The 23,613-nt window shown below is 40.0% G+C and overlaps 1 protein-coding gene across 5 annotated transcripts in view; it reads left to right on the top strand.

Annotated features, from left to right (window-relative positions):
- The window catches only part of PCDH15 (protocadherin related 15), an 872,980-nt gene that overhangs the window by 171,312 nt on the left and 678,055 nt on the right, over positions 1-23,613 (top strand). For 4 of the 5 annotated variants that reach the window (XM_075759010.1, XM_075759011.1, XM_075759007.1 and 1 more), the window contains one exon: positions 21,338-21,586. The gene's annotated coding sequence lies outside the window, so the exon portion shown is untranslated. Of the gene's footprint in view, positions 1-21,337; positions 21,587-23,613 lie in introns of those variants that run through there. The other variant, XM_075759006.1, reaches the window with a different exon arrangement.

Raw genomic sequence — 23,613 nt, 5'->3', positions numbered from 1 at the left:
CATACTTAGTGAGGCATGAAAAGGGGAAAGCAAAGTAACAGCAAAAAGCATTGTTACATGTTGTGTCATTTCTCGTGAGGTCTACGGAAAAGATCCAGGATTAAGAAATTATATTTCTTTTCCCTTTTTTCTTTTTTCCTTCAGTCTGATTGTTTTTGAGGATTGGAGGGTGGCAGAGGGAGGGAGACATTTGGCTCAAAAGAAAGTTAGTTGTTGTTAGTTATAGGATTTAATTTTAATTTTTTTTTTTTTCATTTCCAGTAGTTAATATTTCTTTTCACCCTCCGCAGCAGGGGACTGCTCACGATAAGGTATGCTGATGAATTTCTTTAAGGTAAAAAGCTCCTCTGACTCCCAGCGGTTTGTGGGTACTTCCCATATAGCCCAGTGTTTCCCAGCTGTGATTTGGCATCTTTAAGTAACTTGCTTTGTGTATATCAATATGTATCTGAGTTCAATATATATATTGCCTGTAGCCCACAGTTGAGGGAATCAGTACTTTTCCTTGTGAAGTCTCCTTTCTGGATTCATTGGACACTCCTTCCTTTCTGGCTTCAGCATGTTGGGAAGCTGTAGCAGACTGAAGGCGACCTGCCAGTTTGTGTAGCTGCACCAAATCCTTTTTGCTTCTGAAAGAGGAGTTTGTCATCCATTCCAGAGCTGACAAAGGACATAATTTGTTTTGGCCGAAGAGGGAAGGTCTGACTGCCGCTCATCCTTGCTGTACTGATGTGCTTAGCCTTATACCAAACCGTGCAATTATTTTACCTCGCAGTCTTCTCTTGAATCCTTAGTTCTGTTTTAGGTTATTTGACATGGAAAGTTGGACAATAAAACTTCAGAAAAATCTTCAGCTGAACATTCAGGTAATTGTTGAGGCATGGAAATCTGATCTACTTTTGTCAAACTACTTCATATATTCTTTATATAATTGATGTAACTTGACAGTTAATGCCATAATGTAGGTTCATTGGGATCCGAACCCAGAAAAAGGTAATTGTTTTTTAGAATGCTCTGTGGCAAAATGGGACATTCAGATAGTCTCTTTAAGATGTATAGGCTCCATTTCAAATAAGCATATAGCGTGTGTCTTGGGCTTCAACAGGACTCGTCCTCACTTGGTTCGTAACAACTGATGCAATAAGACTGTTTCTGTCCAATTTCTTTTCCCTGCGGTCTTCCTGTTTTTCTTCCCTCGTGCATTCCTGGTTTAGTTTATCTGTGGAAATAAGGCTTTATGCGATCATACAGCCTCTTGTGTGCACTTACCTGTTTTCATTTCTCTCCCTCGCACCAACAGGTTTTGAATATATTGAACAGTTCCAACCAGAATTAAAAGAAAGGTAGAAATTTCAAAAATTGATGTACCAAGTTTTATGAGAAAAGGTCACTTGGGTAAAGGATGATGTTATTATAGAGTCCCAGCTGATTTTAACTTTCAATCCTTGACTGTTTTCACTTTTGCACACACAGCTGGTTTAGTGTAAGGTAATTCATTGTCAAATTTCATGCTAAATGCTCTAGGAAAATTATTGTTCTTAGTGTGAACATCACTCCCTTAACTTGTCAAGTCCCAAACCCCTGCACTGTTAGGATGATGGTAAGTTTCTGATGTCTGCCAGCAATGGCAAAATGATAATTTATTAGGCTACACCTTCCAGGTTCAGCTGGGTTGCAGACAGAAGTTTAATGCGCTTTTTTTTTTCAGTACGACCTGTTATAGAATGGAAATTGGTCCCCCTTGGCAGAAAGCAGAGTATCAGGCCAGAGGTATGCTGGGGCAAACACAGCGATGCTTGGGCTGCTGGGCAGAGGACTGTCCTGGTTAGCTCTTTGAAAGGTGATTTCATGTTCTGTAACTGTCCCCATTTTAAGAAATCATCCCTTCATCTTTTTGTCTTCTGAACAATTTCCACTTGACAATGTCCTTAAGGCTTCAGAGAGTGAGGGAAAAGATAATTCTCTGTGTGGTCCTTTCCTTTTAAGACTACTTGCATGTATGTAAGTGTCATTTGTGCTTAGACTGCAGTTGCTTTCTCAGTCTGTTCTGGGCTCAGTTTACGTACCTTGCCTGAGCAGGGGAAGAGGGATGTGTGGAAAAGGCAAAAGAAAAGTCCTCATTGCAAGTGGCAAGAGAACTGTTCGGAGAGAAGGGGAAACCTCCTGTTTTGAATGGTTCAAAACCTTCTCTATGTGCATGACGCAGGTGCAGAAGGAAGCCTGCAGACAGGCAGAGTCAGGTTAACAGTGATTTCTGTAGCCAGAAGTACCTGATGGGATCGGTCTGACGACCTCGTGGTTGATGCTCTTTTTTCAGTAAACAGTTGAGAGGAAAAAAGGTCCTGTAGTGCCGCTGCATCAGAACCGCTGATCTGAACTGGTGGCTTACATCCCATTAGTCTCTGCTTGGTAAGTTGCTAGTTATCTTTGCTCATAGATACACACATTGAAATAAAATATCTTTTTTCCTCTGCCTGTGGATCTCAAGCTTAATTAACTTAGCACTGGATTACAGACATCTCTCCCTCCCTTGACTTGCTGCTGCAAGAACTGTTCTTCACCGGGGAAGAAACAGGCTCAAAATGCGTGCCTGATCTTATGGATCCCAAAGGCGAAGTTATAACAAGTGTAATTTATTCTTTTGGCCAGTGCAAGTTCTGTATTTTAACTGCTGTGTTAAACCAGGGAGGTTCATATAAATGTTTCCATAGGACATCGAGTTAATTCCAACAACACAGGTCATAAATGCGCAACCATGGAAGTCTTTACGGCCGCTGTGGCTGTACCCGCAGTAATCGCCTCCAGGAGGTAACGTTATGCTTCTTCCTAACTGCTTGCCCGTGTCCCAGGCAGTGGGAATTTTTGATTGCAATGAGGGAGATGGGCTTTTAATCTCCACCGTTATCCAAACAGGCATTCCTTAAGCACGTTCGGGAAGGATCCTTTCTCGTGAAAGCATCGCGTCTTTTCAAGCATTGATGATTTCAGTGGTAATAAAGTACGCCTCTGGTTTTTATGATCTGTTAGACATCTGTTAGTCCACACAATTTTGATTGCTGATTGTTGGGTTTTAGCCATTTTTATCGGCAAAAGTCTTTCGTACCTCTGCACAGAGGAATTAATACTACACAATTTTCATCATTAGATGTCTGTTTTTATTGGATGATTTTGCTTTTTATGCTGAATGCATGCTGCTGAAAATTTCCATTTACTGAATCTGTGGATGTTACAACAAAAGATAGGAAAAATTGTTCTGGCATATCTGAAAAATGAAGTTATTTTCTTGTAACGATAAGTGACAAAAAAATCATGTCAGATCATTTTTATAGGAATTTTCAGCCACAAAATATTTCAGAGAGCAGCATGTAGTGAATGACAGATCTGCTCCTGCAGCAGCCTTAATTTTTTTTTTTGTTTTTGTTTGTTTGTTTTGGTTTTTTTTTTTTTAAGTTTAGGAATCACTTAGGGTCACATTTTTCTATAGTAACCAATACATTTTGTTTTCTGAATTTAACAATGGGGCAGTTTTACTGCAAATTTAAATGCTGTTCCTCTGTGCTCTTCTATTGTTCGCTGCCAGTCTTGATCGAGTCAAAAGCCTGTGTTTTGGGTTTTTTTAATGTCCATAGCTTGCTTCTGTCTGGTAAGCTTTCCTGGGGTGTGTTGGTGCTGAACCATGTTTAGACAGTGGCTCTGTTGGCTTTCTGGTTGTCTTACCTATTGCAGGTTCTCGGTTTTTTTAATGAAAAGTTCCACTTATGGCAAACCCAATGCTAAAATTCTCAGCACTTTGTCTCTTCAGTGACTTACTAGTCTTCAAGTAACAAAAGCAAACAGCAGATTTCTTTTTCTTCTGTTGTTACTATCTGGTATCCTGTGGCATTGTATATCACAACCTGTTATTTCTCACCAGTGGAGCCTTGATAATTCCTTTTAGTCTGCTTTCAGAAAGAGAGGCAAGTTCAATATTTTCATGCTGTGTGCAGTGTTTCAGATTTTTCAGCAACGTCTGGAGTTCCTGCCCAAGAGAAATTTTTCCCCACAGGCTACAATGAGTAACTGTCAGCATTGCTTGCTATTAATAATTGGATGCAAAAATTAATCCTGGGGCTGCTGTAATGTAGTCATGCTGTTGTGTGCAGAAGCTGGATTATTGAGATCTGACCAGTTGAAGATGGTTCTTCAACCAAATGCTGTCTGCGTCTTCAGAAGTGAAGCAGAGTAGCCTATCTTCAAGCTATGTGTCTCTTAGATGGCCGGAGAGGCTCCATTTCATCAGTGTGGTGGGGAATAACCACCCCACAGACATTGTTTGAAACCTACCAGCATGTCCAGGGAGCGCTGCAGGTACCCTGTATTGAGCAGTAGCTTCTGCAGCGTTGTTGAAGACCCAATGAGTACAGGACGCTGTTACCTGGCTAGGACACGAGAAAGGCGAATGGGAGCTGGGCTCAGCTCCAAGTGAACCTCACCCCAACTACATGGCAGACTTAGGTGCTGGTGTAACACGCTGCTGCTTTTGTGAATCATCATGGCACCAAGAGGAATGTTGTCTCAGATGTGCCATCACTGTTGCTTGAAGTGACTTCAAAAATTAGAGGTAAATTTAAATATATTAATTGTCTGAAATTTTCTGTTGTTATCAACATGTACAACCATGAATACTTTGTTTAACGTTCACTGCTGAGACCAATTCAGTAAGCTTGGAGAGAGGTCCCCAGCTAAAGAAATCTTACATCTAGGAATGAGAAGACATCATAAAGTATTTTAATTTACTGATTAGCAAGATAGGGTAAAGATCTTTCTCCAGAATTCTCTCACAAATAGGAAGTCTTGAAAGAATTTGTGAGGTGGGAATGAGCACTAAACAGTTCGGGGTTTTTATGGCGGTCTTTGCATGTGTGTTTTATTTTCAATTATGTGTCCACTTGAGCAAAGAATAGTAATTTTAAAGAATGAAAACTGTGTATACATAACATTAGGAGAGACAGAGCTGGTTTAGTTCATAGTTTTTTCTCAAAGATGGGTCTTGATGGCACTTTGAATTTCATTCTAAAACACATACAATTTCTGTAATTGCTATCCTAACTAAATTCAGCTCAATCTGTGAAAGTAATTTTAAAGTGTTTCTGGTAGTCTTAGAATTACAGAAGCCATTAGAGAGACTTTTTGCTCTCCAAAAGTATGGATGTCTGTGCGACCATTTTAAGCTTAAAATCCCAAACAAAAAAAAAAAAAAACCAAACCCAAAACAACTAACCAACTCCCCCCATAAAACCCCATCCCCACAAGACAGTTAAAGTCCTGTGCTGAAAGTAATTGGGAGTTCCATGTCTGGTGTAAGAACATCATACTAAAACTAATTCCTGATATAAACATCATTTATTAATAGCTGGTATTGCAAAGTATTATGTGGCAATTAACGTTTCGTTAATGAACTTTGGGGGAGGCTTTTCCAGCAAATATTAAATAGTTGAAACTACTTTTCATTGGTTCATAGTATTCATGATAGAAGGGTTTATTATTATTACTATTACTAGTATTAATAGTATTGAGCCTTGCCAAGCCTTCAAAGGCAGTTTGAAGGCTTTTTTCTGAAATCAGGGAATTGGTTCAGCTGTAGTGGGACCAGACTAGCTTACCAAATAAACTTTTAAATTGAAGTAAGATAGATACTCTGGTATCGACACATTTTAAAATAACCTTCAATGCCAGTAGTTAGAAAGTTTCCAATAAAAACATTCTGCAGCAAGGATGTTACCTTCTCCACTGAAAGAAAGAAGATGCATCACAGCAAAGGAAGAAAAGAAATACCAGGTAGACAGTTTCAAACTTTGCAGTTCTGTAGGTTTATTTTGCTCTGTTTGATCAATTGGCATGTCAAATACACCCATCTTTCTGCCTAAGGGACTCTTTTTGCTGCTGTATTTGCCACTGCCACTTACTGGGGTCAAAATGCAGAGACTAGCAGACTTCGCTGCATGTCTGTATGGCTCTCATACTTTGTGTGGTGAGGGTAAGTTAGAGTATTTGAAAGATCCTTTCTGTGGTGAAATCAAGAGGAAACACCTAGGAGAGACGAGCTGTCTGTGCCTGGGCTTCGTTGGCGAGTAGCATGCCTACAGGTGGTGTGGCAGGTGGAAGCGAAAGGAGTTTATGGGTTAGAAGGTGGCTGCAGGAAATGCCAGCTGCTCCGGCTGCTCAGGGTGTAGGTCCCTTGGTGGGAAATGTGTACAACACAGATCCCTCCAATAGCTGGCTATAGGTCTATCAGTAACTGGCCCTGGATCCCAGTCTCCCCAGTTGCTGACAGTCATGTGGGCCCCCAGCCCAGCTGCTGGTGCAGCCCCCCTTATACACACCAACACGCACGTGTGCTGCAGAGCCCTCCAGTACCTGGCCTGAAGCACTTGGTCAGCCCAGTGACTACCCCTTGGGTCCAGTTGCCTCCAGTTAGCTCATTTTTTCAAACCAAATAAAGCGATTGCTGGTTTGCATGCAGGCACAGCTGCAGAGAGCCTGATTTGCACAAAGTGAGACAGTATTCCTGTATATGTTTTTAAGACGTTAAAAGTATCTTCGATTTCTTAATGTACACGTTGCTTTTGACAGATCTTAGGTGGCACAGGCTGGATAAGGTAGCCAGAAAGGAAGAATTTAGTGATATGGCCTTCATTCCGTCCAAACCCAGGGTAAAGCGCAGACCAGATCCTCAACTAATGCTTTATGCTAGCTGGGGACCTGTTCCTCAGTTCTGCAAAGTGCTATTAATTAGGAAGGAATTACTCTGTTTTGAGTATGTAGTGGTGCACTGTAGGTGTGCAGGATTGTAGCTAAGAATAAACTTCAGTAGCAGATACCACAGGTTTTGTGCTTCTCTGTACTCCCATCTGTGGAAATAAAAGGAAGTGTGCTTTATCTTCTTTGCTGTTAATTCTGCTGTGTCTTAGTTTTGGTTAGATATTTTTAGCACCTTTTTAGTTTTGTCAGGAATCTTTAACGTGTTTTGACGGCTATCTAACATGAGCATCCTTCACATCAGAAAAGAAATAACCAGGACATAGACAGTATCAAACACTTTCCTCATTAATATGTGTATCTCGGTGCTGTGTGAAGATCAGGTGCTGTGACCGGGATCCATGTGTGGTGTGGCAAATAGAGACGTGCTGTTCAGCTCAGCAGAATTTGCTGCAGCATTGATTACTGGGATATTCTAAATACTTCTCCACTGTCGAATTCTGTTCTTCACGTATTCTGTCTATCTTCAAAGACTTTTCTTAAGGAAAGATAACTTAGAAACATGTCCCATCAGAAACTTCACAGTGCTGTAAGTAGCCCCAAAATTGCAAGGGAGTAATGCAGCAGGTGAAAGGATGTGGGGAGCTCCTGTCTGTGTCTAGATGCCTGGTTGTGAGGCAGGCTAAGCAGAAGGTGGTAGCACAGGCAGCGTACGCCCTTTTCCTTTTCTCCCTAACTGAAGGAATAGAAATAATGCTTTGTGTCACTGCAAGCTATAGACTCTGTGGAAAATTTGACTTCTTCCTAGCTGAAGCCTGTTTGGGGCAGGGGAGGTTTTGGTCTTACCAATTGCTGTTTGACAGCAAAAAGATGCAGTGAGAAGGGGCAGCTGGTACCTGGAGCTCTGAGGTCACCTGTCTGTTACCCACTCGGTGTGGGCGCTGTGTGAGTAAAAAGCTGCTTCTGCCCCTAGTTACACAAGAATTAATATTATGACTGGTCAAGTGCAAACAGTAAACACTTCTCTCTCTCTCTCTCGCCCCCCAGTATGATGCTTGTTCACAGATGCCTGGCTGGTGTAGCATTTGGGGATGCACAGGCTTGATCTAAGAGTAGTCTTGTCCGGGAGCTGAAATGTGTCGGTCTAGTCTACCTATTAGTTCTGTCTATGTTAGTCCTCCTTATTCTGTCTGCCTCCACCATTAAAACCCCGTTGAATTACTCATGCTGGAAATGTTCTAACAGAAATAAATAGAGACGAACATAAATAAGCAAAAAAGAATCTAATTACCACCTAATTCACGGGAAGGCTGTGTTTCAGACTAGGAAAATTGCCCTCGGCAAAGGGTAACTGTGATTATTTCACAGATTCCAGCAACAGCAAGAAACTTGCTGTTGACTTCTAAAAAGTAGACTGCTGTGACAAAGGAGGAATAGTTGTTGAAACATTTTTTTCTCTTAGGCCTCATAGCTGGTCACTGAGAAAGATACATGATTTTCTGTGCCAGGGAGACTTGACCCTGGGCTGATAGATGTATGTCTGTCCTTCCTTCCTGTCTCAAGGGCCTTGCCCATCATGGCTTTGAACATGTCTGAAAGGGATAAGAGTGTTTTTGTTAATGTCTGAAATGGCACTGTCCATCACCTGTGCTGTCTGTGCCAGAGGTGCATCAGGCACTCCTATGTCTCTCTGGAAATAACACCCTAGAAACAAAGTCAGGTTTTGGGAAAAAGCTCCCTGTTTGGTGAGATGGATGTTGCTGGTTGGCAGAGTAATGCTTCTAGAGAGTGATCTCTTCTAATCCCCTGACGTTGAATGTGTCGCTACCGTGAAGGATCTGTACCACGTGCTCCTATAGCTGTGTATGGGGTTAGCATACTTCTTTCAAAGTTCACGTGATCAGCTAAGTGACTCATCTTTTCCTGAAACCATTCCTGCCTCTAGAGCAGGAAAAGATGGGTAAGGTGGACATACAGGGCATTTTTGTCTGCAAACTTAACAGAACTGAGCCAGTTTGATTGTACAGTTCTTTGCACTGATTTCTAGTCTGCCTGAAGGTAAATGTTCCTCCTTGCAGATACCTTCCAGGTAGGTCATGCAGATGTTTGCTCTGCCAGGTGGTTTGTGAGCCTTTTCTTTCAAACTCCACAGTGTATTCGAGCAAAACCAAGTTTGCATCTATTTTCTGCTTCTGGAATACTCATATGAGAACTTCAAGGGTCATCCTAGGCAATTTAATGAGTGACTTTGTAATTCTTCCTGATAGAATAAAAAGGGATGTTTATTAGCAGTTTGTCTCAGCCGCTACTTTTCTTATACCTTATGAAAGAATTGCACGGAGCTCCTGTGCATGGCCTTGATGAACACAATGCCTACTTGTTCCCGTCTTACTGTGCTTTGCTGGATGCGTAATGATTGCAATGTGCTGAAGAATCCCAATGACTGTAAATATTTGTTCCACTTCTGTGGGGAAAATAAATATGCTGATCCCTTAAAATTATTGCCCTGTAGACCTTTTAAAACTTCTTTAAGTTATTTCTTTAATGTTTTCTATTGCTCTCTGGTCTTTGTACGTTGATCCTTCTACCTTGTACAGGTAGAATGTTCTGTTACTATTGTTCTGCTAGGGATTTTTAATTTTTTTTTTTTCAAGTGGATGGGAAAGATTAAAAGAGTGATTTTTGAAATTTCCTGTCTTGGTGTGAAGTTTTAATATTAATGCCACAGTGCATTTCTGCTAATAGTGAAAATGTGCCTTGAGTAATACAGGTGCTACCGTGATCCTCAGCATTTTTCTTCAGGCTAGATGTGAAAGTAGAGGCAGGAGCACTGGAATGTGAAGTGCTCAGGCTCCCTTAGCCTTGAACAAAATAAAAATCTTGGCATTGAAATTGAGCTTCAAAGTTCACCACAGCTGTGAGGCTGCTTTTCTATGTTATTTCTTGCCATTTTACTTCAAAGTTTCTTAGAAATTTGAACGTGAATAATGAATTTTAACAACCATTAAAACTGGATTATGAACATAGATATTTGGATTAGGAAGAATAAGTATGCATTTCTGCAATATAAGTCAGTGGAGTTTCTCATAAGTGCCATAATTGGTCTTTCTCTGAGATGGCGGCTCTTCTTTTTCAATATAAATGTGATTAAACCATGAAACCAAACAGTTTTTCTACTTACCTTCAGCTTTTGTTTCCAGATGCTCTTTTCTTTTGATCACTTTCTGAAGCCTGTCTCTTCCATTTGCGCTTCCTCAGGTTTGTAGAGGGAATATTTCTCCAGCTCTCAGCTGCTTTCTGCAAGTTTAGCTGCTTCAACGCTCTTCCTTACAAAGAATAAGAAACATAATAATCTGTTAATAGACTGATACACTTTGGATAATAAGGCTAAAGACTGCAACCAGTTAAATTGTCTGTATTTTCTCTAGTGGTCTTAAGAATAAACTTAGATGGATATGTATAACAATAATAAATACAGGGTGGTATAAGCCTGGACTTGGTGGTGTTATTTCCATATGAAGTAGTGGTAAAATCATTCCTAGGCTGGAGAATCTGCTTTGGGTATCAACATTGTAAAACAGTAACAGAGTTGGTGCAGGAAAGAACCACAGAAATGATTTGAGGAAGCTTGATTTGCAGCAAAAGAAAAATTAATTCTCCATTTAGCTCAAAGAAAGGAAAGACATTAGGTGTTTTAATGCAACTCTTGTCTGCCTAAATACTTACAGATGATGAATGCTAAAGGACTCTTTAATCTAGTAGGTGAAGGCATAAGAAGGCCAGTTCAGTGGGATCCATAGGTAGAGAAACTCAGATTGCAAATCCACCCTGAATTTTAACAGTTCTGTTTAAATAATTGCTGACAGAGTTTACCGAAGGATGTGCTACTTTCTCCACCAGTGGAAGTCTTAAGAAATTTAAGACGTTCACTGCCTCCCTCTTCCCCTCCCAGTGGATAATAGGAGGAAGATCTGTGCCCTCTGCTATGGAGAAGTTAATCCAGGGTGGTCATAGCAAGGACTTCTGCTTTAACCGTGCGTACAGGTGTCCCTACAAGAAAAAGGGCAAAAGAATTGTGTTTTAGCTTTTGTCATCCTGCACTGTGTGGGGGTTCTTTGTCTGTGTTATCCTGAATAACTAGATGTGGCTTGGTCCTTCGGGGGTTCATTGAACAGCCTCCTTTGGTAACACTGCAAGAAGTGACTGCTCTTTTTTCCCCCCCTCTCTCAGTGAAAGGTGAGAAAGAGGCTTTACAACACGTGGGATGAGCAGAATAAAACCTTTAGAGCTGATTTGAAAAACCTTGGGAAAAAGTCATCATATGCATACTTGGTGTAGTAATGCGTTGGACAGGCACTCGAGAGAGATGCTTTCTTTTCAGAGAAACGAGTGCCTATTCTGAAGGGAGTGTTTGTACTAAGAATGCACGTGTGATAGGGAAATGCCTAGGTGTGAGTCGTGTGGGGTTTGTAGTAATTTCCCCTTCATCAAAGGCATTTCAACCAAGATGTCAAATGGAGAAGTATGAGGGAAAGAAATGGTACAATTAGCACTTAATTTAAAGTAACTAAAGTGTATTAGGCCCAGTCAAATGAACTGTTTTATTTTTGTTCCTTGTTGTTTGTAATCTCATAAGTATGAGTCATTTAAAAGCCAATCTGGCTTGGTACAGTGCGTGCTGTTTTATAGCGTTTTCTCCTTGCCAGCGTGAGCGTTTCCTTGCTAATGTTTCACATCTGTTCTTTGGAATTTATGTGCAGGCCTCTGTGTCCTCCTTGTTTATTTTAAAGGGACAATGGGAAGCTTCACTTACATGAGATTAAATCGATGTCTGTGACTTACTAATGTTGGGGCATCGTGGACCGCTTCTTTGCTGGTTTGTGTAAATGGGTATTTTTAGCAGATGATGAAAATGTGGATGGTCGGAGAAAATCAGTAATCTACAGTTAGAATCAGCCGAATGTGTTAGAATTGAGTTGATAAATGCATGCCAGACATCTATATTGCTTTATCAGTCATGCTCAGGCTCCTTGCAAGCATCTATGATGTGGTTTTGTTTTAGCAAGTATGCAGAGAACAAGTTTTCCTTCTGTGGGTATCTGTATTCACACAGGCACAGGGTATTCATGTCCAAACAAGAATATTTGCTATTTAAATAGAAATGCTAGTTATAGCTGATACTATTGGCCGTTCAGGCATTCATATGGAAAGTGGCAACATCATGTAATTTAGGTGAGTGATTGCATATAATAATAAGCAGCATGAAACAGTAAATGGCCAGAGTGAATTCTGTTCAGATGTGAAAATAAATTATTTGCCTATTTTGCAAATGCTTTAATACTCTCTCTGACACTGAGGTGCTCGCATACACAAAAGGACAAACATAATCAGATGACTTAATAATTACGAATGGTTTGACTGGAGCACATAACGAGCTTTCAGGCGGTATAGAGGAAGGTTTATTATTTATTGTAGAGTAGAACCAGGAAAAATAAATCTGGTCGTGGAGATGATACTTTGCAATTAAAATAGTCCACAAGACCGGAGTCTCATTCTGATCTCTGCCAAAGCTATCTGTATAACCTTCAGCAAATTAATTAGAACTCTAGTGTTGGTCGAGCCTAGAATTTAGATGCTGGGCTTTGAGAGCCATGTATCCTGAAAGGGAGGAACCCACATCCCCAGAGAATCTGTCTCTATTTCACACGTGCTCAGTATTTATTCTTTTTTGTGTGCTCGTATATTTACATGTATATAGCATCCTGTTGTCACTGACTTGAGAGAAGTTGTTCTAGCCCAGGGACTACTGATGTGAACAGGGAATTATTTTGATTGACAAGAAGGGTGAGGGGATATGCCAGTCCGAAAGGTGTTTCTGCTGCATTTGGGTGAAGATTGGAGCAAGGTTGTGGGGGTGTTTTGGGAGCAGAAGCCAGGTAGAGCGGTTGGCAGAGATTTAAAGAGCAGGGCTCAGGCTTGCAGGAGTCAGACAGCATCAGTCTGGCGTGCTGCTGTGTCCAAAGAGCATCTGAGTGGGTCCTGCTGCCCCAGGTGGCAGTGGAAATCACCTGTGGAGTCACAAACCGGTTCTCCAGTTAATGCTGTCTCCAGTGGTTGAGGCTGACCAAGGAAAAACCGCAAGATAGAGTGCAATCTTTACTTTTTTTTTTCTCCTTACATTCACAGTGCATATATACTCACATTTCATAGTGAACGCTGAAGTTGCCTCACAACCGTTCTAAGCTCAAGGTGGAGGGTTTTTCTCTGCTGCTCTTGGATGCTGCTTGATTTTTGTGCCTTTCCATCATTTTTAGGGTTCTTCCCTTGAAAAGCAGATGCCTGTACGGCAGTATGAGTTCAGAGCAAGCATATAATAAAACTTCCTTGGAAAATTCTCGCAGCCTCCGCACACTCAGGCAGTTGGGGAACCGGAGGTTCAGTCTTTCTCCCATGGAACTTTTTGAGTCTCCTCTTAGACCCGTGTAAACTTTTGGTATCCGCAGTGCCTTGGAGCAAAGTTCCCCAGCCTAATTACAGGCCAGGTAGGAAACCCACTGCCTGTTTGTTTTGAAATGCTGTTGGATGCTGCTCTAGCTCTGACTCTGAGAGGGACAGTGAGCACCAGGGTGGGCTTTCACCCTCTCCATCTCGCTCTGGACTTGCTAGGCCTGTCAGCCATATTTTGAGTCATCTCTCTTTCCTGACTGAGTGGCCTCGGCCTTTTTGCCCTTCCTTGAACCCTTTATAAGTCTATCGTGTCCTGTCTGAGGTGAGGGAATCAGAATGATGGACAAGAAGTGTGTACTGTGGGTTTTGTACAGAAACACATCATCTTTTTGTTTTCTATACTCTCTCTAATTATGTCAATTTTTATTTGACTGTTAGGGAGTCTGAGCCAATTTTGTTGTAGAACTAATAGCTGCAGCACCACATTATCATTCCTGCATGTTAATATTCAGCGCAGTCCATCATTTTGTATGTAAAGCCAGGACTGTTTTTCCCCTGGTACCTCGCTCTACATTTATCGCTGTTGCATTCCTTCTATCATTTTGATTGCTGAGTCACTGAAACATGGAAGGTCCATCTGCAGGTCTTTGCAGGTGGTCCTCATCTTTCCTGTCTTAACTACCTTATTATCATCCACAGAATGTCACCTTCCTAGTCACTCTTTTCCTAGACTAATTATGAATATGTTGAAGAGTGCAGCTCCTAGCTCGGCTGTCTGCAAGACTCCCCTGGTGAGCTGACTCCCCTGTGAAAACTTTGACCATTTAATCCTGCCTTCTGTTTCCTGTCTTTAGAAGCAATTACTCATCCGTGCAAAGACCCTATCTGTTCTCCAGTGTTTTTTGAGTTTCCATAAATGAAGGCATTGTTGACTTTTGTGGAAGGACTCAGATGGAGAGTTGCTGAAAACTAACTGGCTCATAAGAATACGGTTCTTATATTATGGATGTAAGATAATTTTTTATGTAGTGATTGTAGTGATTCCTTTAAAATATCCAGTATGCTAGGGATAGAATAGCTTCTGGTTTATTGTATTTTAAACTCTAACATGTCTTGATTTCATCATGTTTTTAGGTTTTATGATTACAGTAAAGGGTCTTGTAAAATTGTTTTTATCTGTAATATACATTTCCATTTATAGATGGGCCGTTGACATCCTCCACTGCTAGGTACAGTAGTCTCATATGAAAGAGATTTAATTTTGTTTCTTATCCAAGTCATCACATTAGATATATGGTGCACATACTTCTATTCATGATTCTATTTTTTTATATACCTAAACTGACATTTAGATACAAAGAATAAATTTACTTGGCTATTTCTCAATATCCTTTGAGCGCTGCATCAAGAATCACATTTGAAGTACTGACATTTCCAGCAACAATAGCTGTATTGTAAGTCCACTGGATATGTTGACAAAATCAAATTTCGTTAGGAAAACATGTATAAAAATTATTTGTAATAAAAGCAGGGAGAGGGAGGGGCATTAGCAAAGTGCTGTCAATGCCACCCACTCAGAAGCTGTATGAAATATGGCATTTCTCTGCTGAATTGACTTACTCATAGTTAGTGCTGGAGAAATGCCAGAAAATTATTTGAAATCTCTTTTTGAATCTGAAATGTGGAGGCACCAGGCAGAGGATTCCCTGAAGACAGTGAGCAGAAAAGCTGTCTGCGCAGCAGACAGAGAAATCATCCTCCTTAGCACGGGTATATTTTTAGATTCTCTCCACCTGGTGAATAGACTCAATATAGAATATATTAATTGCTGGTACAATCAGAACTATTGAGAAACTCTAGGTTTCCACCCATTATTAAGGGTGATTTCAATAATCTTTATTTTGATTATTGCTTTCAGAAAGGTTTTATCAGTAAAATCCAAGTTAAATATCATGTCAGAGGTAAACTGTTTCTCTGTACCCAGCTGACTTGAGTCAGATCATGAACACTTTATAAACACAAGTATTGTCAAAAATGTCTATGGTAAACCAGGTACTTGGACTAATAGAAGGGTTTGGTTCTTTAAACAGCTCCCACCTGTCTTGTTGCTCTGAATAAAAGTGTGGAAGTGAGAGAAGTGTCAGATTAAACCTTGTAAAGAGGCAGAACATCATCTGTTTTCCCTGCTTGGCATCTGCGGTGCCTCTGCTCTGTTTACCTGCCATCACTGACTCAGCTGAGAAATGGGAGATTCTGTAGTATTCGTTGTGCCTTGGAATAAGCATAGGAAGGCACTTCTACGTAAAAATGTTCCGTATTTTGTTTACTCATTAGTACTGACAACTAAACTTAGAACCTTCAAACTCAGCACAAAACGCAGGGAGCAGAGGGGGCACCTACAGGAAATTCTAATGCTTATTTTGATTCATTGCAACTTGGATAAAAAGTTTCAATATCAAAAGGTATTGTACACAACTTTATGTGAGCTTGCGAGGGGTCAAATATTTTGGCGTTTTGTTTTGCAATGTGATTTTTATTTTTGATTTTTAATCCTGGCTCCAGGTTAAACTCTTCTTCTGACCTAAGTTAGGAGTAGGGAACATACTAACAATGTTGAAGTTCAGTCTAAGTAGAAGACAGTAAAAATTGTGGTGTCCAACTTCTAGATTTCCATAGAAGCTTTAACTGACATAACTTGGTGTTTTGTGTTGTACGCAGAACTCAAAATTTGTCAGGCAATACATTTAATAAGGAAACCAGAGAAAAAATACTGAATATACTTGTGATACATTTCATGCCGTTCTTGAAATTTTAATTTTTACTTGTCTTGATGTTTTTCAGATCGTCATGTAGCATAACAAAACAAGCATGCATATATGTGTGTATATATATGTATGTATGTATGCAAGCCATCCCATGCCTCTGTGTGTGCACTTTGGAAACACTGTAATTTATTGCTATTTGTGAAGTAGCAAATCTGTGGGATGTCTAATGTATGGTTCTCAGAAGGCAGTTGTGTGGAAGCTAGCCGGGTATGCCACTTTGAAAGCGTATGTGGCTTCGTGGCTCTTGATTTGAGTTTGTCTGTAAAAGGGGTATGTGACTCGGCTTACCTCATCGGCGTCTCAAAGCTTATCCTGTTAAGGCATTGCAATATTCTTCAAATAAACGTCTGAAACTTTTAAAGCAGATGATGTACAATGGACTTAGATTAAAATATGAGCAGATATTTGGATGTACAATGTATTGAAAACCAGTTACACCTGAAAAGCTTTTGCCCCTGCCTTAACTTAGTAGGCTGACTGGAGTTGGTTATTTTTAAACTGTACCCTACTAGTCTCAAGCAAACCCACTGGCATTGAACATCTAAAGACTGTGAAGACTTCTTAAATACCTCAGCTCATGGGATTATTGTGGTCTGATTTAATACCTGCCTTGGCAACTTAAAAACACAATATGTTTTTACTGCTCCTACAGATTATATATTTCAATACCGCATTTTCTTTATGTAAGTCTTGGTGGCAGAGGAAGAGATTGATGGTAAGAGGTAGAATTAACTGACAGCCTTCCTATTATGTATATCCCACATTTCAAGCCAAACGGTCAGGCTAACGTTGCAGAACTCTGTCAGTGTCTTGCTGATACCCACTGTGCTGTTCTCTTTTTCTTTCTAGTTTGTTTTTTAGCGCTGGTGTTTTGTCTGAGGGTGTCTCTTGGTTGTGCAATTAAGAAAACAGTAATTTTTCAACAGATACCTTCAAAAGGTTACAGTATAGGCCTGGTTTTCAAATCTCTGGCCCTCGAACCATTACCTCACATACTTAGTTTCATAATATATGATGTGCTTTGAGGAATTTCAGAATCTCCCTAAAGAAAATTTTGCCAGTAATGTTTATTTCTAGAAGCGTGGAAGTTAGGAAGACTATTCCTATGTGTGGCACGCCTGTAAAAAGGATTCTGCTTCCAGTACATTATAGCTGTAGTTACAAAACTCAGCTCTAGTCTTGGACTTAAAATGGAAGAAATAACATAATGCCTCTGCCTAGTCTCAGTTGCTGCTGACTGCTGTCTGCTGCATTATCTACTCCCTTCTGCAACCCCCAGTTCAACATCATCTCCATTTTTGGCAATTATTAACTAGAATATTTCAAAATATACTAGTCCTGTCTAACTATTGTAGCTATATACTGGCTGAAAATACAGCTTTTGTGGGTGAGTTGTAAAAATTAAAAAAAAAAAATCCATTGCTGTAGTTGCACTGAATGGTACTGTAAGTCAAACGTTAATCAAATAGATATATTCCTTTTTGTGTTCTTTGGGGAGTTAAATGTCTGTAGGGCAGGAGTGATGAAGAAGCCTGTATCATGGTAGGGAGGAACTAAAATCTGTAGTTGGTGTAAATGGATAATGTTAATTAAGAAATTGAATATGGAGATTTGGCTCACCTCTAAAGAAAAATAGATCTTTTGGTGGTTTTCTGTTAATGAAGAAATTTACATTAAGATGAAGACAGACATGGCGTGAAGCAGATGTATTGGTAATGAGATGTAGGCAGCATTCGGGGAGGAAGATTGCTTGCCAGAACGTACTCTTGAAGAGGAGAACAAATAGGAGATAAAAGAATTGAGTCAGAAAACTCTGCTCTCTGAAAATGTTTCTTTACATTTAGCTGCTACTCTTTGGTTTTGGATACCATCACCGGGTTCTCCCTTTGGCCCTGTCCTCGTGTATAGAACTCTGTTCCATTTTCAAACCTGCGTTGCCAATGCTAGTATCACATCGGAGGGAGCCAGGGATGAGGGTCAAGCCTCGAATGAGGTTTGGTCAGGAGCTTGGCCTTCAGACCTTCGTGTTTGAGCACAAACTGAAGAGCTCTTCAGAGCTCCTCGTGAAAATCTATTCAGTCTCCACCTTTCATGCACTTCCCAAATCCTGGTACCCTAAGCAATACTTCCTAGGACTGGGTTGATTCTCAGCTGGAAATAGTGCATGCTTCTTGACATCAGGAAGGGCCCCAATTCTCCTCTTCTTCACTTGGTGAAGCCAGCTGCCTGCAGATGTAGAGAGAAGTTGTGAGAGCTTCCCAAGGAGAGGCGAGTGGGCAGAATTGCACGGAAACACGGATCTGCCTGGGGAGATGCAGTGACTGGGCAGAGTGTCGTGCACATACTTGTTTTACATTTCTGCCTCCTTCCCTGTTTACTCTGATCTTTCTCTTTTTGAAAAGTCAATTAGCCTAGCCCCTCTCACCAAGTCTGGCTTTTTTGCATGTGATTGAGTATCTTTCCAGCACCTTTGGGAGGTTCACTATAAGAGAATAGTCTGGATGGGTCCATCTTAAAGTTACAGTCTTTGCTTATTTTTCCTTTTAACATTCTGTTTCTGAGGAGGATAACAATTGTTTGTTCTGTTCTCAGTAAATCACTCCGTGAAGTTTTGTTTTCCTGATTTGAAACCAACCCTGGATTTCTCACCAAATGAGGTTCACGCAGTTGAATTGTGAAACTTTGAGTCCTTTTTGCAGTTGATAATGCCTGAGAAAATAAATCAGTTAATGGTTACTGAAGTGTGCAGTTTTGTTATAACTGAATCCAGGAGTGTCACCAGGCTTTAATGAGATGATTTGTCTCTACCAGTATTGGGTTGTTCTTTGTAATTTATATTCATGAACCTTTTTACTTAAAGATTGCCTAAATTACAGGGTATCTTCCCATAGGAAACATCCTCATTAAAACAGTTAACTTCACATTAGAAAAATAACTTCTGCTGTTTGGATTGTTTCATCTACCAGAGGAGGTTATATGTGAATATTTTTGAGGGAGAGTGAGTCTTGGAGAGTCAGCCTGTTTTTGGAGGAGAGAATCTTTCTTTGAACTGTAAAACATTTGACACCGAGGTGATATATGCCTGTATATGTACGTGCGCATTTTGTACAAAAGCTATCATCAAAGAATTTTTTTAAGTTAGGAATTCAAACACTCAGAAGTTCTGGATGTACTGTTACTTTTTTTTCTTCCCCCTTTGGTATTGAGCCTAAGGCAGGAGCCTTCTGGAGCAAAGGAACGTGATTCCAGATGGCTCCATGATAAATATGTATATCAGAGGTGAGTTAGCATTGCGCCAGGAACTATAAATCTGATGTTTCCAATGCCTCGACTGTCAGAATTCACTTCTTAAATGTTCTTTTCCTGTATCTTTGTGTGTAATTTGCTTAAGCTTTAGAAAAGTTGTATTCTGTACTGCTGACTATATTCAGGAGTAGGATCAGTTTTCCCGTGAACTTTTGTGGAACGTCATGATTATTAGAATTTTAAACATAAAAACAGTAGTTGAGGGATATTGTGTGTTATTCGAGTGGCTCCGCTTTTCTTTGCATTAAACAAGTGGGCATTATTATTCTTTAACACCAGCTCCTTAAACAAGCATCTTAACTCATCACTATGACAAAGAACTAAAGACCTAATTCCTGAGTATCTACTGAAGCATAGCAGCTTTAGCATATTTGTGGATCTAAGGTTGGAAGCTGAATACTTGTTTCAGGCATGATTTCCTGCGTGGTTAAAGGAGCTCTACTCTACTGTTCTACCCTTCTTCCCTACCAGCAAACCCATAGGTTGTCTTCCTCAGGATTTCAGCCACAGCATTGCACAGTACCCTCTCCATTTAAACCAAGGCTTCTTCTTATTTATCTATGAGAAGTGTTGCAAATCCATTTTTTCATTAAGAAAAAATGATTGAAATGGGCCAATGAGGTGGCTTGGTTTTTTTCTTTGATCCTCTGCTTCTGCATTTGATGTACAGCAGCTCTGTGCTGCTCAGCTCCAGGCTTCCATGCCTGCTGCACAGCGCAGCTCCCCAGGGCCGGCAAAGACCCTTGTGGTGTCCTGGGAAGGGGCTGCTGCTTGCTGAGGAGTGTCCCCATAGGGCACTCAGGTGATAGTGTTTTATAAAAGAAACTGCAAGTTGTGATAACTGTTGGTTCAGCATACTCTGTACGTGTTCTTCAGTTGCAGAGCAGAAAACATGTAGATGTGATGAGCCTCACTTGACAGGCTGGGTATATGTGTTAATTCATCCTCGACTTTGCTGTAATTGCTTCTGGTGGTTTGGAAGTGCGGCTAAAACTTAACCCACTTATGGCTGCCGAGGCTGCAGATGTGCACCTCTGTGCCATGTGCCTGGGGCGTGGGGGGAAAACACGGTGGCCTGGTAGAAATCATCAGCTATGCATCTATTGGATGTTAAAAACTTATTAAGGTATGTTTCACTTAGTTTTTCCTGGATGAAGCTATTACTGTTTCAAGATGCGTATTTTTCAGATTTTTTTAAAAAATTTAACTCATAATTTTCATATGTCTATTACCAGTTTCATTAAAAAAGAATAATATTTAAACAGAACACTTTCTATTTTCTTCAGTATTTTTGAAACGTCTCCACAAAATTATCTTTATTTAAAGTGCGTTTTTGTACTAAAGAGGATGTATTAGAAACATTCCCAATGTTCCCATTGTGTTTTCTGTATTCTGATGTATGCTGTTGGATATCTGTTTAATATCGGTTGGGGTTTACTGAAGAAACACAGTTTACTGAAGAAACACAGTTTAAGCTGTAATTAATGAAAAGTAGTTAGAATTTGGGGTGGTGTGGGGGGGTCCATCTAAAAATCAGTGCACTGAGCAGAACTCTTTTTCTGGAAAAATTGCAAGGATTTTCATATTAGTTTACTGCCAGTCTAAAATGTCTGGAGAGAAGAAGGGATTTGGTTGGGGGAGATTTGGGGCAAAGCCCTTTATTTGATCTGTAGGGTAACAATTCTTTTACAAGGCGCTTGCCTTGGACTTAACCAGGCTAACAAGTTCTGTGCTGAGCATCTGCTCTGTATCCAGCTTACCCTGTACAATTGCCGATCTGATACAAGATCTTGCTTTCGCTTCTGGATTTTCTTCTTTTCTGAAGGTTTTCATGCTTTTGAAACAGTTTTTCAGAAGTGACCTGAATTCATGGGTTGTCTTATTTTGTCAGACTGCTCTGCTTGATCATTCCAGCTTTCAATCTTTTATTCTCACTCTGGCAGCGTGATGGGGATCTGTAAAGCTGACCACCCTGGGCTGTGTCCACGTGCCCTGACTGATTCTGACTTTCTCTTTCACAGAGCTGATGATGGGCTTCTTCCTGGCTTCAGCACTGCAAGTAACATGCTGAACACCGTGGAGAGGGAGTGAAAGTGAGATGTTCTGCGGATAATGCATTGGGTTCTTCTGCACATATGTAGACTAAGGTCTGACTAGCAAGCCAGAAGTGAGGAAGTCACAGAAGAGGAAGATTGCTCAGAGAAACAGAAAGGATATAGCACATTCAGCTGGAGTTTTTCTTGGAAGCCATATTCATCCTGAATTGAAAGGTGAGATTTCCTGTGGTTTTTTAATGTAATTTTTGGTTTATCTATTAGATTCAGAGAAGACACTTTTTTAAAAAACAACAAAAAAAGTGATTTGTCTTTAATACTTATCTGTATGAAAAGTACCTGAAGAAGTACACATGTTAATTTGCTTTAGTTCGGTCACTTTACTTAGAATTTAGTTTTAGGACAGTTCTGGTGCTCAAATGTCCTTGGAACAAAAATTTCCAAGGGAGATGACTCTTACCTGACAGCTTAATGAAAACTGGAGAGGTGCAGAGACTGAATAAAATGCTTCAAAACTGGAGGCAGACTGGAATGACAGAAAGGAGCATGACAAGATCCTTGGTAGGAGGCTGAAATGAGACAAATACAGAGTAGAAACAGAGTAAGAATGAAGTACTGGAAAAAAATAGCTCGGAGGTGAGATCAGTTATCGTATTAGTTGATGCTTTTAAATCAAAATTCTGTAGAATTCAACGAATACCACCATGGGACTAGCTAAGAGATTGTTAATTATGGTTTGCAGGGGATGTCCAAACAGATGACAGTAATGTTCCCTTCTAGGCTTTCCTTACCTGTTGGAAGCTGACAGAAAGCATTTGTTTATATGGTTTAAATGGTAGCGTATAAAACTTTAGCTGGCAATTAGAGGTGAGGAGGAAAGGCATGGTAAGGATAGAGAAACCATTAGGAAGACAGTGTGAACTGTCCTACATGCATTAGAAAGTGTTCCTCTTGTTATGTTTTAAGTGGGAGGTACCTGGCGGTGGAAGGCACAGCGTGTTGATGGGGAGAGGGAAAAGGGCACAGAAGCATACCAGCTAGAAACAAAGTGCTAGGAATGGCACCGTTCTGAAATGTTGACCTAATTTTGCATTTCACTGGTAAAATAACCTTTTACTGGAACCACTAACAAAAGGTAGGTGTTTCATGTTAAGTAATTTTCTGAGAGTGACATTTAAGTATTTGCCCATCAGGTGGTTGCCTGAAAGGCTGCTAATGCTGCTCTGTGGGGAATGTGTGTTATTAAATGGTATAAAAGATTTATGGTTTGTGTTCTTGATAATCTCAGTAGTACATCCTGAGCTTTATTTGTGGTATCATCTAAAACTTGATGTAATTAATTCCGGTGCACCAGATTACTATATTCACATCTATTTCCCTTGTCAGTCAACCTGATTAATTAAGTTTCATGCTATTGATTCTCAGGGGGATATCTAAATATATACAAATGGCAACGCAAAGATTTTTTTTTTTCTAATTTTTATTTTTAAATGATAAGTAATGTTTCAGCACGCTCTCTCTTAGTGGATATTCCTTCTGCTAAGGTTTGTCCTACGAACCTGTTAGGTCTAGCTTAAAGACAAGAAAAATATTGTGGATGTTTTTATCATTGTACTTGTGCTTTCAGTTACAAAGGGTAGTCAAACAATCTATGAGTTGTAAACTCTGACTGATTTATGGCAGGAGTAGAGCAGCAATAGCTTCTCAGCATCATGAACCAATGAGAGCCTGTATATGAAATTTAACAAGTTGATACTATTGTCTGGTGGGTTAATGTGCTAGGTATTTTACTTGTGGAGGAAACAGGGTTAGATTTGATCTGGTTTTAAGCTACTCTTTATGTCACTGTTTTAGAAGTATGTCTCAATAACTTTTATTTGCAAAGTCAAGTGATGACACAGAAAATAGAAAATTCAAACTGAACAGGCCAATCTTTATTGATATTTTACTTTTTTTTTTAAAGACTAGCTAGGATTAAACTATATCAAGGCTGTATTTGTGGGGCAAAATTACAAACCTCAAAGAATTCTGACAAGTTATTGAGGTTTTTCTATTTTAGCCTTACAGTGGGTTTTTTCCTCTTTAAACTTATAAGCAAAACATTCAGGAATAGGAAGGCTTAAAAATATTTATTCTGTTAAGCAGGAAGTATTGACCTACACTAAAATATGAGCCGTCCCAGCCAATTCCAGAAATTGTTCTGTATTCTTTTACAAAGAGGAGGCCATTCTCATGAGCTTTCA

Source organism: Balearica regulorum, chromosome 7 (assembly GCF_011004875.1).
Source record: "Balearica regulorum gibbericeps isolate bBalReg1 chromosome 7, bBalReg1.pri, whole genome shotgun sequence".
Taxonomy (NCBI): domain Eukaryota; kingdom Metazoa; phylum Chordata; class Aves; order Gruiformes; family Gruidae; genus Balearica; species Balearica regulorum.
This window is presented reverse-complemented; position numbering and strand designations above follow the sequence as displayed.